Raw genomic sequence first — 13,670 nt, forward strand, 5'->3', positions numbered from 1 at the left:
GAAAGTTTTCTGTTTTCATTTCCACTGTGGAAAACGAGGCAGACCTCCCCCACTGCTTCCATCCTTGGTTCAAAAATGGCTCTGAGCACTATGGGACTTGACTTCTGAGGTCATCAGTCCCCTCGAACTTAAAACTACTTAAACCTAACTATCCTAAGGACATCACACACATCCATGCCCGAAGCAGGATTCGAACCTGCGACCGTAACAGTCTTGCGGTTCCAGACTGTAGCGCCTACAGCCGCTCGGCCACCCCGGCCGGCGCTTCCATCCTTCCTTGGGGAACAAATTCCTATGCCAAGTTGTTGCCATTATTACATACCATGTATGTTTGGCCAGGTACAAGGAACTGTTGATCTATTGTGTCAATACGCTTATTTTGCATCGAGATGTACAGCCACTATTTGAAAACAGGGACTATTTAAACAAGCCGTAAATAATACTATAAATAACCTTAAAAGCATACAGATTAGGCAGTTGAACTAATTTGAAGAAATCATATCCGAAGCTTCAGTAAAGATAGCAGCAATTTTCCTTCGGTCAGTCATTTCGCTTGTACTAGTTGTAGTCTAATTACAGTCCAGGCATTACCTTAGAGACTAAACTTTATCATCACTGAGTGTTGACCTATGCAGCAAATCTCTTGTAGTTCCTTTACTCTAAAGAGATCAACAATTTAGCTATACAAATGTGTGTTTAGATCATTTTCTTGTGAAATATCATTTGGACCACTTGCACTCCCAGCCCCTCAGTTTTTCTCTGCAGATTGTAACAATAACGTTTTTGAGAGAATTTCCCCGTTCATTCTATTACCCTGTTAATGCAAAGCATATCCTGCTCTTGAGAAGCTGACGATGTGCCTGTACAGCTTAAATATTTCAGTTCAGTTTTCTGTAACTTTGGACAGGTATACCAATGATGTACTCGTAATTTGATACTTCTAATAGATCTAAAAGGGGATCTTTCAGGAAAAGCTGAACTCTGAAGATAGGTCAGTGACTGTTCTAGTTTACTAATTATTCTTTACTTGTGCTGTTTTATAACGTTCACACCAAAAATAAAATTTGGCTTATCATGTCCTGTAATACATTAACGTATTGCGTCAGTAACAGACTTTTCAGAAGCTGCAACTAAATCCTTGATGGTTGTAATTGTTTCGAACATGCTAAGCCATCTTGAAACTGTGTGTACGTGAATCTGGGATCGAGGAAGAGGAGGAGAAGATCAGTGTTCAACGTCCCGTCGACAACGAGGTCATTAGAGACGGGGCACATGCTCGGATTATGCAAGGATGGAGAAGGAAAGCGGCCGTGTCATACCGGTATTTCCCTTAAGCGATTTAGGGAAATTACGGAGAATCTAAATCAGGATGGCCGGGCGCGGGTTTGAACCGTCGTCCTCTCGAATGCGAGTCCTGCGTGCTAACCACTGCGCTACACCACTCCTTTCTAGGATCAAGCAACGTTAATGTGACTAATATATATTCAGTTGTTGGTAAGTGCTTTTTAATTTCTGTCCTATTTTACCCCTCAAATTCTCTCCAATATCCTGTATCGGTTACACGCCATATATTTTGATTTTCGGCATGCAAGTTACTGTCATTGCTTTCCTGCTTGGAATGTACTTTTTCAAGCAAATTTAAGGGGCAGTCACTTCTGTAGGCCACATAATGTCACAAACATCTACCAGCTCTACAACACCTGCGATTGTTATCATACGTGATGAGCTGCAATTGCAGTGAAAGTTTCTATAATCAATGTACGCAGCTGCAAAAATCTTTCAGTCGTATAAACATTGAATTTATTTTAATGGATATTTAAATTATTTTGAGGTCTGATATTTTCTTAGCTCATCACTTGTTATGCACTTTGTTTCAACTGAATTACAATTCTTTTCACAGCTGTTATCAGCTCAGGCAATTTTCCAGTATTTTCAACGCACTTTTTTGCTACTAAATTGAACATACGGTAAGAACACCAAACATGACTTCTTCAAAATGTTATTTCTACTCCTTCAACTATATTTCTTCCAGCATCGGTAACCACTGGCATTATTTTTCTGCTATTTATTCCTCATTCGTTAACAGTCTCTAATAAAGTGCTCAAGTATCGTAATCTGATGAGGTAATTATTGCTGTTTCGGAATACACTTGCCTCCTGAATATACGGACCCTGGGAACGATGTACTGATTATATTCCAGTTCTTGTCTTTGTAGGCGACGGTTTTTACTTTGCCAAATTGAAATCGCGGTGATACAGAAGTTTTGAAGTACTCATTGTCTCCACCAAACAAAGTCACATCGTAATCACAAACTAGTCCAAATACGAACCCAGGGTTGTCAATGAAGTGCAATACTTATTGTTAGAACTGAGAGCACGTATATTACAGACACCAACGTATAAACTGAGCAGAGGTGGCTCCTGCACTGACATCGAATGTTCCAGAATATGCAGACATTGCGAGCGTGTGAGGTTTCGACAACCTTCTATAAATGATCAGTACTAAACAACAAATATTTTCTGGTGATCGGACTAGAAGTGGCGACCTTTAATCACGCCAGCCAGCGACACTAAATGCTACTTCAAATAGCACTGCAGCACAGCTCACGGAAATGTATTCACCTGTGTGTGTGTGAGCCTGACAGCTCGTAAATACCAGGAGTAGCCTTTTCCATTATACCGCCATCAAAATAATGGACAGGAATTCCCAGAAAACATCTTCACTACATTTCCAAATATCTGATGTGAATGTTAAAATGTCCATGTTCTGAATTTTACTTTTGAAACAGTCCTGAGTTAAATCATCAAATTTGATTACCAGTGTCCTCTTGAATGTACGTTTCGACGGCTTTGCATAAAGATGCAATAATTTTTAGCACATTTAAAAAGCCTGCATTTTCAAGAATTTGCAAAGGTTGTGCACCACCACAAATCAAGCGCAAAATTGCTTTAGACATGCGTATACTTTCCATTCCAGTTTTTGAAGCATATTCAAACAACCTGAACTCGATGTTGGTTGAAGAGAGTTATTATACACTGAATATGAAACACTAGCTTTATCTTATTCACTGTTGCTAAAAATATGTCTTCTTCCAGCAGGATAACCGTCCGCTACCAGGCTCCAGCTCTAGCTCCGAGCTCACAGGTCATTGACGTGTACTTCACGGGTACTACGTGATCTGTGCCTAAACATGTCGTGCAACGTACCTCCACAGCGACTTGTAGAGTTCATGCCACCCACAACCACTGCTGTTATCGTGTTTCAAAAAGGGACGAACAAATTACTAAGCATCAACTGCGTGAGCCGGCCGGAGTGGCTGAGCGGTTCTAGGTGCTACAGTCTGGGACCGCGCGACCGCTACGGTCGCAGGTTCGAATCCTGCCTCGGGCATGGATGTGTGTGATGTCCCTAGGTTAGTCAGATTTAAGTAGATCTAAGTTCTAGGGGACTGATGACCTCAGATGTTAAGTCCCATAGTGCTCAGAGCCATATGTGAACCATCAACTGCGTGATGTTTTAGTGCATCAGCGTATCTAAGTGCGTAAATACTAAAGTGTGTAAGGGGATCCTCAGAAATCTGCCATCAAGTATTAAACAAACATTACGGTGCTTGCGAATAAAGATCGAATTACTATCCTGAAGAGGTCGACAAGTTATATACACATATCAAAAAAAAGTTTTACATCACCCCGTTTCCCAGAACTCCTGAAGATAGACGTTGAATGTGGATATTTTATCACAGACACAGTCCTTTTGAGTTTTCAGAGATGTCACTAAACCTGCTCAAAGGTGTAAACAACCATGCATTAGCAGCGCCTATTAGACGAAGGAGGTCCGACAGCCGATCAGTTCCAACCATTCCATCAGGAAAGAGGTACAGGGTTCGTGTTGTCGGTAGTTCAACCACGCCTAGACTGTAAATACCGCTGTTCTATCGCGTTCGCATTGTTACTTTGTGCCAGGAAGAGCTCTCAACAAGGGAAGCGTCCAGACGTCTCAGAGTGAACCAAACCGATGTTGCTCGGATATGGAGATACGGAGAGACAGGAACTGTCGATGACATGCCTCACTCAGCCCGCTCAAGGGCTACAACTGCATTCGACTTACCACTACCTACGGATTATGGCTAGGAGGAACACTGACAGCAACGCCACCATGTTGAATAATGCTTTTCGTGCAGCCACAGGAGGTTCTGTTACGACTCTAACTGGCGCAGTAGGCTGCATGATGCGTAACTTCACTCCAGACGTCCATGGCGAGGTCCATCTTTGCAACAATAACACCATGCAGCACTGTACAGATGGGCCCAAACAACATACCGAATGGACCGATCAGGATTGGCATCACGTTCTCTTTACCGATGAGTGTCGCATAAGCCTTCAACCAGACGATCGTCAGAGACGTGTTTGGAGGCAACCCGGTTAGGTTGAACGCCTTAGACACACTGTACAGCGAGTGAATCAAAGTGGAGATTCCCTGCTGTTTTGGGGTGGCATTATGTGGGGCCAATGTACGCCGCTGATGGTCATGGAAGGCGCCGTAACGGCTGTACGATACGTGAACGCCATCCTCCGACCGATAGTGCAACCGTATCGGCAGCATATTGTCGAGGCATTCATCTTCGTGGACGACAATTCGCGCTCCCATCGTGCACGTCTTGTGAATGACTTCCTTCAGGATAACGACATCGCTCAACTAGAGTGGCCAGCATGCTCTCCAGACATGAACCCTACGGAACATGACTGGGATAGATTGAAAAGGGCTGTTTATGGACGACGTGACCCACCAGCCACTCTGAGTGATCTACGCCGAATCGCCGTTGAGGAGTGGGACAGTCTGGACCAACAGTGCCATGTTGAACTTGTGGATAGTGTGCCACGACGAATGCAGGCATGCGTAAATGCAAGAGGACGTGCTGCTGGGTATTAGAGGTACCAGTGTGTACAGCAATCTGGATCACCACCTCTGAAGGTCTCGCTATATTGGTGGTACAACATACAATGTGTGATTTTCATGAGCAATGAAAATGTCGGTAATGATGTTTATGTAGATCTTTATTCCAGTTTTCTGTACAATAAGCCTAGGATCTTCTTTAAAATATATTAATAAATGAAAATTAGAGATTTGATGTGCTTGCCGAAAGGTAACGTCTACATCTCCTGTTGTCGCAGCCAGACAAAATGTGCGACTACTGACGTAGGACAGCTTCTCACTAAATCAGTACCCACAGTAACATCTGTTATTTGTACCTCTCCCCGTTTCTTACTTCACGCATCAGCTAATGCAGTCTCAAGGTGAATATGTAGTGAAGCTCTGGGATGAATATCACGGCTCATAAGACCAGAAATGTTACACGTGGTATACGTGGTACTACATCCCCATTGGTTGCTTGTTGGAGCTATTTCTCTCAATGGCATCTTTTTCGGCAGGAAGTGAGAGGGAGGCTGCTAAGTTCATTTTCGTTGTAGATGTCATAGATGAAACCAGCGACAGGCGTCGTCCAAAATCGGCCTTATCGGGGAACAGGACTGAAAAAACGTTTTCTGTAACCTCTGAGAGAAGAGCCTCCGTGCAAGAGCATCTGATATTAAGGCCGGGAATCGAACCCAGGTCTCCTGCTTACTAGGCAAATGCGCTAACCACCTGGCTTTGCAAAACTGCACGGACTACCCTCGCGCGCATCTCTCCTCAATCCGAAGTTCCATTCAAACCTCAGCCCACTTGATACGCGTATTTATCTTAAAATCTAACAACATTGTAGAAGCTCTCCAACTGAGGTGCTATTCCAATACAGCTGGAGAGCGTCTGTAATGCTTTTAGAGTTTAGGGGGGAGTACCAAGTGGACTGAGGCGTGATTGGGAATTACGATTGAGGAGGGAGGCGTTCAAGAGAGTCCACGCAGTTGTGCAATGTCACTGTTACACAGTGGTAAAGTAGTTAGCAAGTCTGCCTAGTGAGCAAGAGACAAAGGCTCGAATCCCGGCCTTGGTAAAAATTTTCATTCGTTACTTCAGTCTGCATATATACATAATAGATCTATATAAACATAATAGGTATGTAAGATTTCTCTGGAGTTAAATAATTCCACCAGATTAAGGGCAACTGCGTTTGCTACGCGGGAGCAGCCGTTGCAGGAAAAACTGACCGAAGCCCGCCGCCAATTGAAGTTCCACGGTGTAACACTTCTAGACGGACAGCATTACGGAGAAGGCGCGTTGCACGACTCTCACCAAAAGGTTATGAGCCGCTGCTCCCGACGCGGAGTACACATCACTAACGTAACTGTCGCCACAGCAACCCATCTTCCAGTATTCAGGTATACTCTGCATACTTAGTGAAAACAAGCCACGATTGCTCCTCCGATTGCTTCCGCGCTCATTGGCGTGCTGTCCGTTTTTATCATTGTAGCTTGTTTATTGAAGCTCCTAAAGAATATGAACAGTTTTAACTGGATTCCTGTGTCCATAAATTCTTTTCAGTCACCAGTCTAAAATTTGCTTGTGTGTTGCTATCCCCGCTTATTTTGCACCTTTGGCATTGCTCCACCGTCACAATATACTTGTCCAAACAAAAAGTAGGATCGAACCGATGGCCTTTAGTCCGAACATTCCTGTGAAAACTACTTCCAATAGAGCGATTGGTCGCTCTTTCGGAGGAATTGTCGAGTACCATTAATTTGGCGGCTGTCTTTTATTCTTTTATTTCAGCTAGCCATACAGCCTCAGCGGGTCGAAGTAATCAGAGAAGCATTGGCTGTGAATGAACCTCACGAAAATACGAACCGAGGATTCGATCACATTTTATTCAGTTAAGCGAACGATGTGTGCACCTGTCGTATGCAAGTAAATTTGAAAGTTTATAGTTCCTGAACGATGACACAGACATTTTTCATGGAACTATGTACTCTTTGAAACACTCAAAAGAGGCTTCACCCACATAACATGTGCGGAAATTGATCAAATAGTAATCAAGATAACAGCGGTGCAAACCATTGTCCCACCGTCGGCAGAAGAAGTCAAACGCCTGCCCTACCGTACCAAATGTAGGCAACCCCATAACTCAGGTACGGTTCGTGTGTTTACCTGTGTCACTGAATCCCGCCAGTTTTTGGTGGTGACGAGTTCCTGTGAGACCAAACTGTTGAGGTTATCGGTCCCTAGGCTTACACACTACTTAATCTAACTTACGCTAAGGACAACACACACACCCATGCCAGAGGGAGGACTCGAACCTCCGACAGGGGAGCCGCGCCAACACTGACAAAGCGCCTCAGACAGCGCGGCTACCCTGCGCGACCCGTCAGTTTATACTCTGCTGTCGTACTGATCAGGCTACTTGCTCATGAAGCTAGACTTTCATAATATACACGACTATCAAAAACGTCGAAATTGTTTTCGTTTATGGCGCTTGGCTCTAAACTGTTGCTTTCGGTACTGAAATGTTTCCTGATCGTTACAGACATTCACAATGTGTCTTTTCAAACATTATTGAAACATTTCAAGGAACATGAAATGTGGAGAATAAAATATGCCCAAGAGGGAAGAAGCAGCATCGGAAGCTTTAAAGAATTGTGACATTCCTATGCAAGACTTTTTTTTTACAGATGAAACTTCGGTACAAATCATAAAAAAATGAATCTTGGCAATATGCACTAACCATCATAACTCTATGCTGGATGAGAGAAGTAGATAAACAGAGACCATTGTCTACCAAAGTGTAGTGGGGCCTCTTTAGGAATCGCGTTGGTTCCCGTCTATAGCACAGATTCTAAATAGCCTCAGGTATCTAATATCTAATATTTCCTCCTAGATAAGTGGCCGCAGTTAATGGAAATCGCCCTACTGGCCGTTAAACAATCCGTGTGGTACCCACATGACGGATGTGCTGCCCATTCCACTCACATAATTATAGACCTCCTTAACAGAATATTTGGAGATCGTTCTGGAAACACATTTTGCCCTGCCGGCTCATCATATTGAACTCTTCGGGCCTTTTATATCTGTTGAGGAAAACTTAAAACAATACGCATACAAAGAAACACCGATGACGCCCGAGGGCATGAAGCACTGTATAGGCTGTCCTGTGCTGCTATAGCTCCAGGTGAAGTTCAACGAGCAATATTGTCTGTCTGAAATCGCTCTATACCATGTATCAATGCTCTACCTCAAGATTTTAAGCACTTGAGCTGACAGTTGTAACAGTTAACATACAGAGTACCTCAGTTACATGTTTGCTTGGGTACCAAAGAGCAGACGTTTATGTTTTATGGCGCTGTTATCTTGATAATACTTGGTCAAGTTTCACACTGTATATATATTGAACATATACGAACAAGGGCTTCACAAATGCTTGTAGATTGGTTCGACACATGGCAGATGGCCACGGACATGCCAAGAACCTGACCTGGCAGACGCTAGAAGATAGACGCAAGTTATCCCGTGAAATCTGACTTACAACGTTTCAGTACCTAGCTTTCACTACGAAATCTACGATCACGCTATAACCCACTACCTATCACTCCATTAGGTATCGAGAAGACAAGATTTTACAAACTGTACCCTTCACAGAGGCGTTTGGGAATCACTTTTCCTGCGCTCCATAAGCAAATGTGACGGGAAGAAGCCTTACATCTAGGTGACTACTCTGCTGTTCACAATGAAGTGCCTGGCAGTGGGTTCAATGAACCACATTCAAGCTGTCTCTCTATCGCTCCAATCTCGAACAGCGCGCGGAAAAAACGAGCACTTAAAATTTTTTGTGCCCTGATTTCTCTTACTTTATCGTGATCATCATTTCTCCCTATGTAGGTGGGTGCCAACAGAATGTTTTCGCAATCGACTTCTCTGCAAGCAGCAGCAGATTTTACATTGCAAAATCCGTACACAAATACCTGTCAGAATACTCAGCATTTGTAAATAAGGACAACAAAAGTAAACGGTATAGTAGAACTGATGAACCAATCAAAAGCACACTTGACAAATTTGATAATGTAAATTAAAGCACAACTTCGCAACTTAAAAATCAAAATGACAGTCGGTAAATAACCAAAGGCAGCCGGAGTACCTATATGTGAAACAAAACCTTATCTCTATAGCAAGCTGCAGTTCTGTTTTCCTTTCTTTTTTTTACCGGTAAAAACTGGGCATGTATTAAATGAAATGAAATATTTATCGCTTATTAAAATCGGTATTACTGAAAGATTAACCCGGTGCACGATCACCCGGTGTAGTTGCAAATTGCTTATCTAACGGCTTCCAGAAACATCAAAACTTCATTTTCAGTATTTCACACAGTTACAGACAAAAATTAAAAATTTTGCATGATCTCGTGGCATTCTCATCAAGAAGTATAACCTTATGTTAAAGGTTTAACACAGCTTGGAAAGTATTACAGATAGAAACTGTGTAATGCCTCGAGGCAGGTAACTTACAGTGCGCAAATTACCCGAACTATATTCCTCCACTATATGATGACAGCACTCAGCGACTTCCAACAAATTTTGAAGATAATGTCAAATCATTACCATTGAATTTTCCTGCAAAATTTTAGCGATGAACGATCCGTAGTTCAGTAGATAAGACATAATAAACATCGAGATGCGTGGAAAACTAGCTGTTGCTCAAAACGGAATGCAAATTACGTAGACTTTACTCAACCACTGTTTGATAAAGAGAGCACTTGGCGACTTCCTGCAACTGAATCATTATTTCAAACCCTTTGTGAACTGTTTATCGCTTACAATGTTAACGTCAAATGCTTAACTCATTAGCTCATTTTTAAAGTAATGAGACTTCGAAGCTGTTTTATACTTGAGAGATCGAGTGGTTAACACCTTGGAGACTGGTCGCTTAGAAGGAAATTTATGCCTGGGAAACAGGTCATTTACACCGTTTTTTAAAGTATTGCTGTCACATGTGTAATTGATGTTAATAACACATACCAAAAAGGGCCAAGTTTCATGATTTATTTTTCATATTTATGATATTTAGTTTTTCGATAGACTATCAATTTTAAAATAATGATGACCAGCAGTACAGTTTTCCTCCCAAGAAGAAAGTGCGAGGTGAGTTGCTGAGTAATTTCTTCCCCTTGAGCTCCCAAAATTTCTTGTTCGCTCAAAAACGTATCGCATTTGCAACAGAATTACGGCAAACTGAGAAACATAATGAGTACTCGCATGAAATCATGTCAATACGATCGAATTGGCTAAGCCATTCACGACAGCAGCTGCTAAGTTTGCTGACGTTTCTACCGAAATAATTCTAGAATTTGGTGACAGAAGGCAGCACTAGCCAAGGGGCATGTCGAGAGACGTCCGTACATTCTTCTCGAGCAGAACAGAAATGACACTCACTTCTCCCAGAGAAGCAGCATCCATCATAAAATCCTTAAAATCAAACAACTGTAGCGGTCATGATAACATATCACTGAGGTTAATCTAAGAGTGTTCATGTGAGTTGAGTTCCATCTTAAGTTATTTGTGTCATCAACCTCTTATCAGCAGAACACTTCCAGGCTGGTTAGAACATGCTGAAATTAATCACTTTTGCAAGAAGCGGAATAACGGTACACCGTTAAACTATCGGTCAATTTCACTTTTGTCGGTGTATTCAAACATATTTGTAAAGGTTGTGTTCAAGCGCGTTCTTAAGCATCTGACTGCAAAGAATATATTGTCAAACTCACAGTTTGGGTTCCTTAAGGCTTCCGATGTAATGAATGTACTTAATTTATCAGCTAACAAATTAGAGGGTGTGACCTGACAAAAACTTATGACTTTGTAAACTGCAGAATTCTCTTAACTAAATTAGAGTATTATGTTGCCACTGGCACTGCTGCAAAATGTTTCGACTCTTACTAATTTAATAGGAACCAAAGAGTTTTGTTGCGGAATACTTAAGGAGTAAACAATCAGACTTCATCTCATTGGGAATTAATTACGTATGGTGTTCTTCAAAGTTCCATTTTGGGCCCGTTGCTTTTTCTTGCGTACGTTACTGACCTCTCGTCTGTTACATTGTCAGATGCTACGCTTGTTTTGTTTGCAGATGCTATAAGCATTGCAATACGTTGCAAGTCAAGCACAGATTTATAAATGGCTGCTGATCAAATTTTCGTTGACATTAATAAATGGTTTAAAGCTAATTCACTGTCAATAAAATTTGAGAAGACTCACCATATGTAGTTCAGAACCTATAAAAGATTTCCTTCAGGCTTATGTACAAATATAAAGATATGCAGACAGGAGAGGTTGGCAGTGTTAAATTTCTGGGATTACAATTCGATAATAAATTAAATTGGGAAGGGCGTACTACGGAACTGCTGAAGCTCCTGAACAAGTCTGTATCTGAAGTACGAATGATGTCAGATGCAAGAGACGTAAATATAAAAAAACTTGCATACTTTGTTTACTTTCATTCTGTTATGTCATACGGGGTAACTAAGCAAAAGCTGTAATGGGACTCATTTGTGTTGTAGATTAGGAAACATTTGTAGAAACGTGTTAGAGGAGCTGCGCACTCTTACCACCGCTTCTCAGTATACAGGGCGTATAAAATAGAATCATATGATTTGGCACTTTTATATTTCTGAAACTAATAAACATAGTGAATGGGAAACTCAAAAAGCTTTTTTTCACCCCTTTTCATAGGTGTTCAATATGCCGCCCTTGAGATGCACGGCATATGTCAATGCGGTATTCAAATTGTTTCCACACTGCAGCGAGCGTGTCTTGAGTTACAGCTTCCAAGACTGCTGATATGCGATGTCTCAGTTCATTCACTGTTGTTGGTAATGGATGGCTCTGAGCACTATGGGACTTAACATCTGTGGTCATCAGTCCCCTAGAACTTAGAACTACTTAAACCTAACTAACCTAAGGACATCACACACATCCATGCCCGAGGCAGGATTCGAACCTGTGACCGTAGCAGTCGTGCTTGGTAATGGAGGTACATAAACACAGTCTTTTATAAATCACCACGAGAAATAACCATATACAGTCAGGTCGGGTGACCTTGGAGGCCAGTAATGTAAGGATGAATCATTTGGTACATCGCTCACTAATTCTTTGATTTAAAAATTCCTTCACTTCCAGATGCCATTGTGGCGGTGCCCCGTCCTGTTGTTAAATGAAGTCGTGCGAATCAGTCTCCAACTGTGAGAAAGGGAAGTTCTCAAGCATATTGAGATACGTGCTTCCTGTAACAGTGTTCTCGGCAAAGAAAAATGGGCCATACACTTTTCCTGTGGAACTCCACAAGACACATTAAATTTTTTAGAGTCCCTCTCACGTTGTACAACTTCATGTGGTTGTTCCGTAGCCCATATTCTCGCATTACGACTGTTCACCTTTCCATTTAAATGGAATGGTGCCTCGTCACTAAACACTAAGCGTGGAAGAAAACTGTCCCCGAACTCCACACGTTGTTGTTTGTCACCTTCACGAAGAGCTTGCAGTAGCTGAATTTTGAATGGTTTCATGTGTAAACGCCGATGCAACACACGCCAGAAGGACATCGGGGGAACCTTGAGTTGTCGAGCTGAATGGCGAACGGATTTCTGCGAACTCTTCGTGAAAGTATGGCGGAAGTGTCCGTCGACTGTGTCAGACACTTAGAGACGGCCCAGCTATTTGCCTTTTCACAAGCAACCCGTTTCTCAGAATTATTCATGCCGTCGTCTAATGCTCTGTGGTGCAGGATAATCCACACCATACGTAGTACGAAAGTCACGCTGAACAGTTATTACTGACCCACACTGCGCAAAACGTAGAACACAAAAGGTTTTCTGTTGTCGTGACACCATTCTTACTAGAACTGAAGTGGGCGCACATTGCTGCCACTTAGTGGCAACCAAGTAAACCTCAAGAGTTCGCTCTTTCCAACAGTATGTTGTTCACGCACATATCTCAAATAACATAATAGTTATGATCTTCTTTAATTCGTATGGTCTTTTTTTTTTTATACACTCTGTATTTATTCCCTAAATTTGTTGCAAATAATATGTCTCTATTTCGAGCCAATAGCTCAATCCATAGTATCAATATCAAGAATAAGAACAATCTACATAAAATTTCTGTTCCGACACTGATAATGTTGAATGTTTATGTAAAAAGTTCAAGGCAATCGTAAAATGCGTTTTAGACAAGTACGTGCCGAGTAAAACTGTGAGGGACGGGGAAAACCCACTGTGGTTCAACAACAAAGTTAGGAAACTACTGCGAAAGCATAGAGAGCTTCACTCCAAGTTTAAACGCAGCCAAAATCTCTCAGACAAACAGAAGCTAAACTATGTGAAAGTTAGCGTAAGGATGGCTATGTGTGAAGCGTTCAGTGAATCCGCAGGTAAAATTCTATGTACCGACTCGACAGAAAATCCTAGGAAATTCTGGTCTTACGTTAGATCAGTAAGTGGATCGAAACAGCATACCCATGTTGATGATGATGATGGCATTGAAACAGAGGAAGACACGCGTAAAGCTGAAATACTAAACACCTTTTTCCAAAGCTGTTTCACAGAGGAAGACTGTACTGCAGTTCCTTCTCTAAATCAGAGCACGAACGAAAAAATGGCTGAAATAGAAATAAGTGTCCAAGGAAAAGAAAAGCAACAGAAATCACTCAACAGAGGAAAGTCCACTGGACCTGACAAGATACCAATTCGATTC

This window comes from Schistocerca gregaria, chromosome 5, assembly GCF_023897955.1.
Source record: "Schistocerca gregaria isolate iqSchGreg1 chromosome 5, iqSchGreg1.2, whole genome shotgun sequence".
Classification (NCBI taxonomy): Eukaryota; Metazoa; Arthropoda; class Insecta; order Orthoptera; family Acrididae; genus Schistocerca; species Schistocerca gregaria.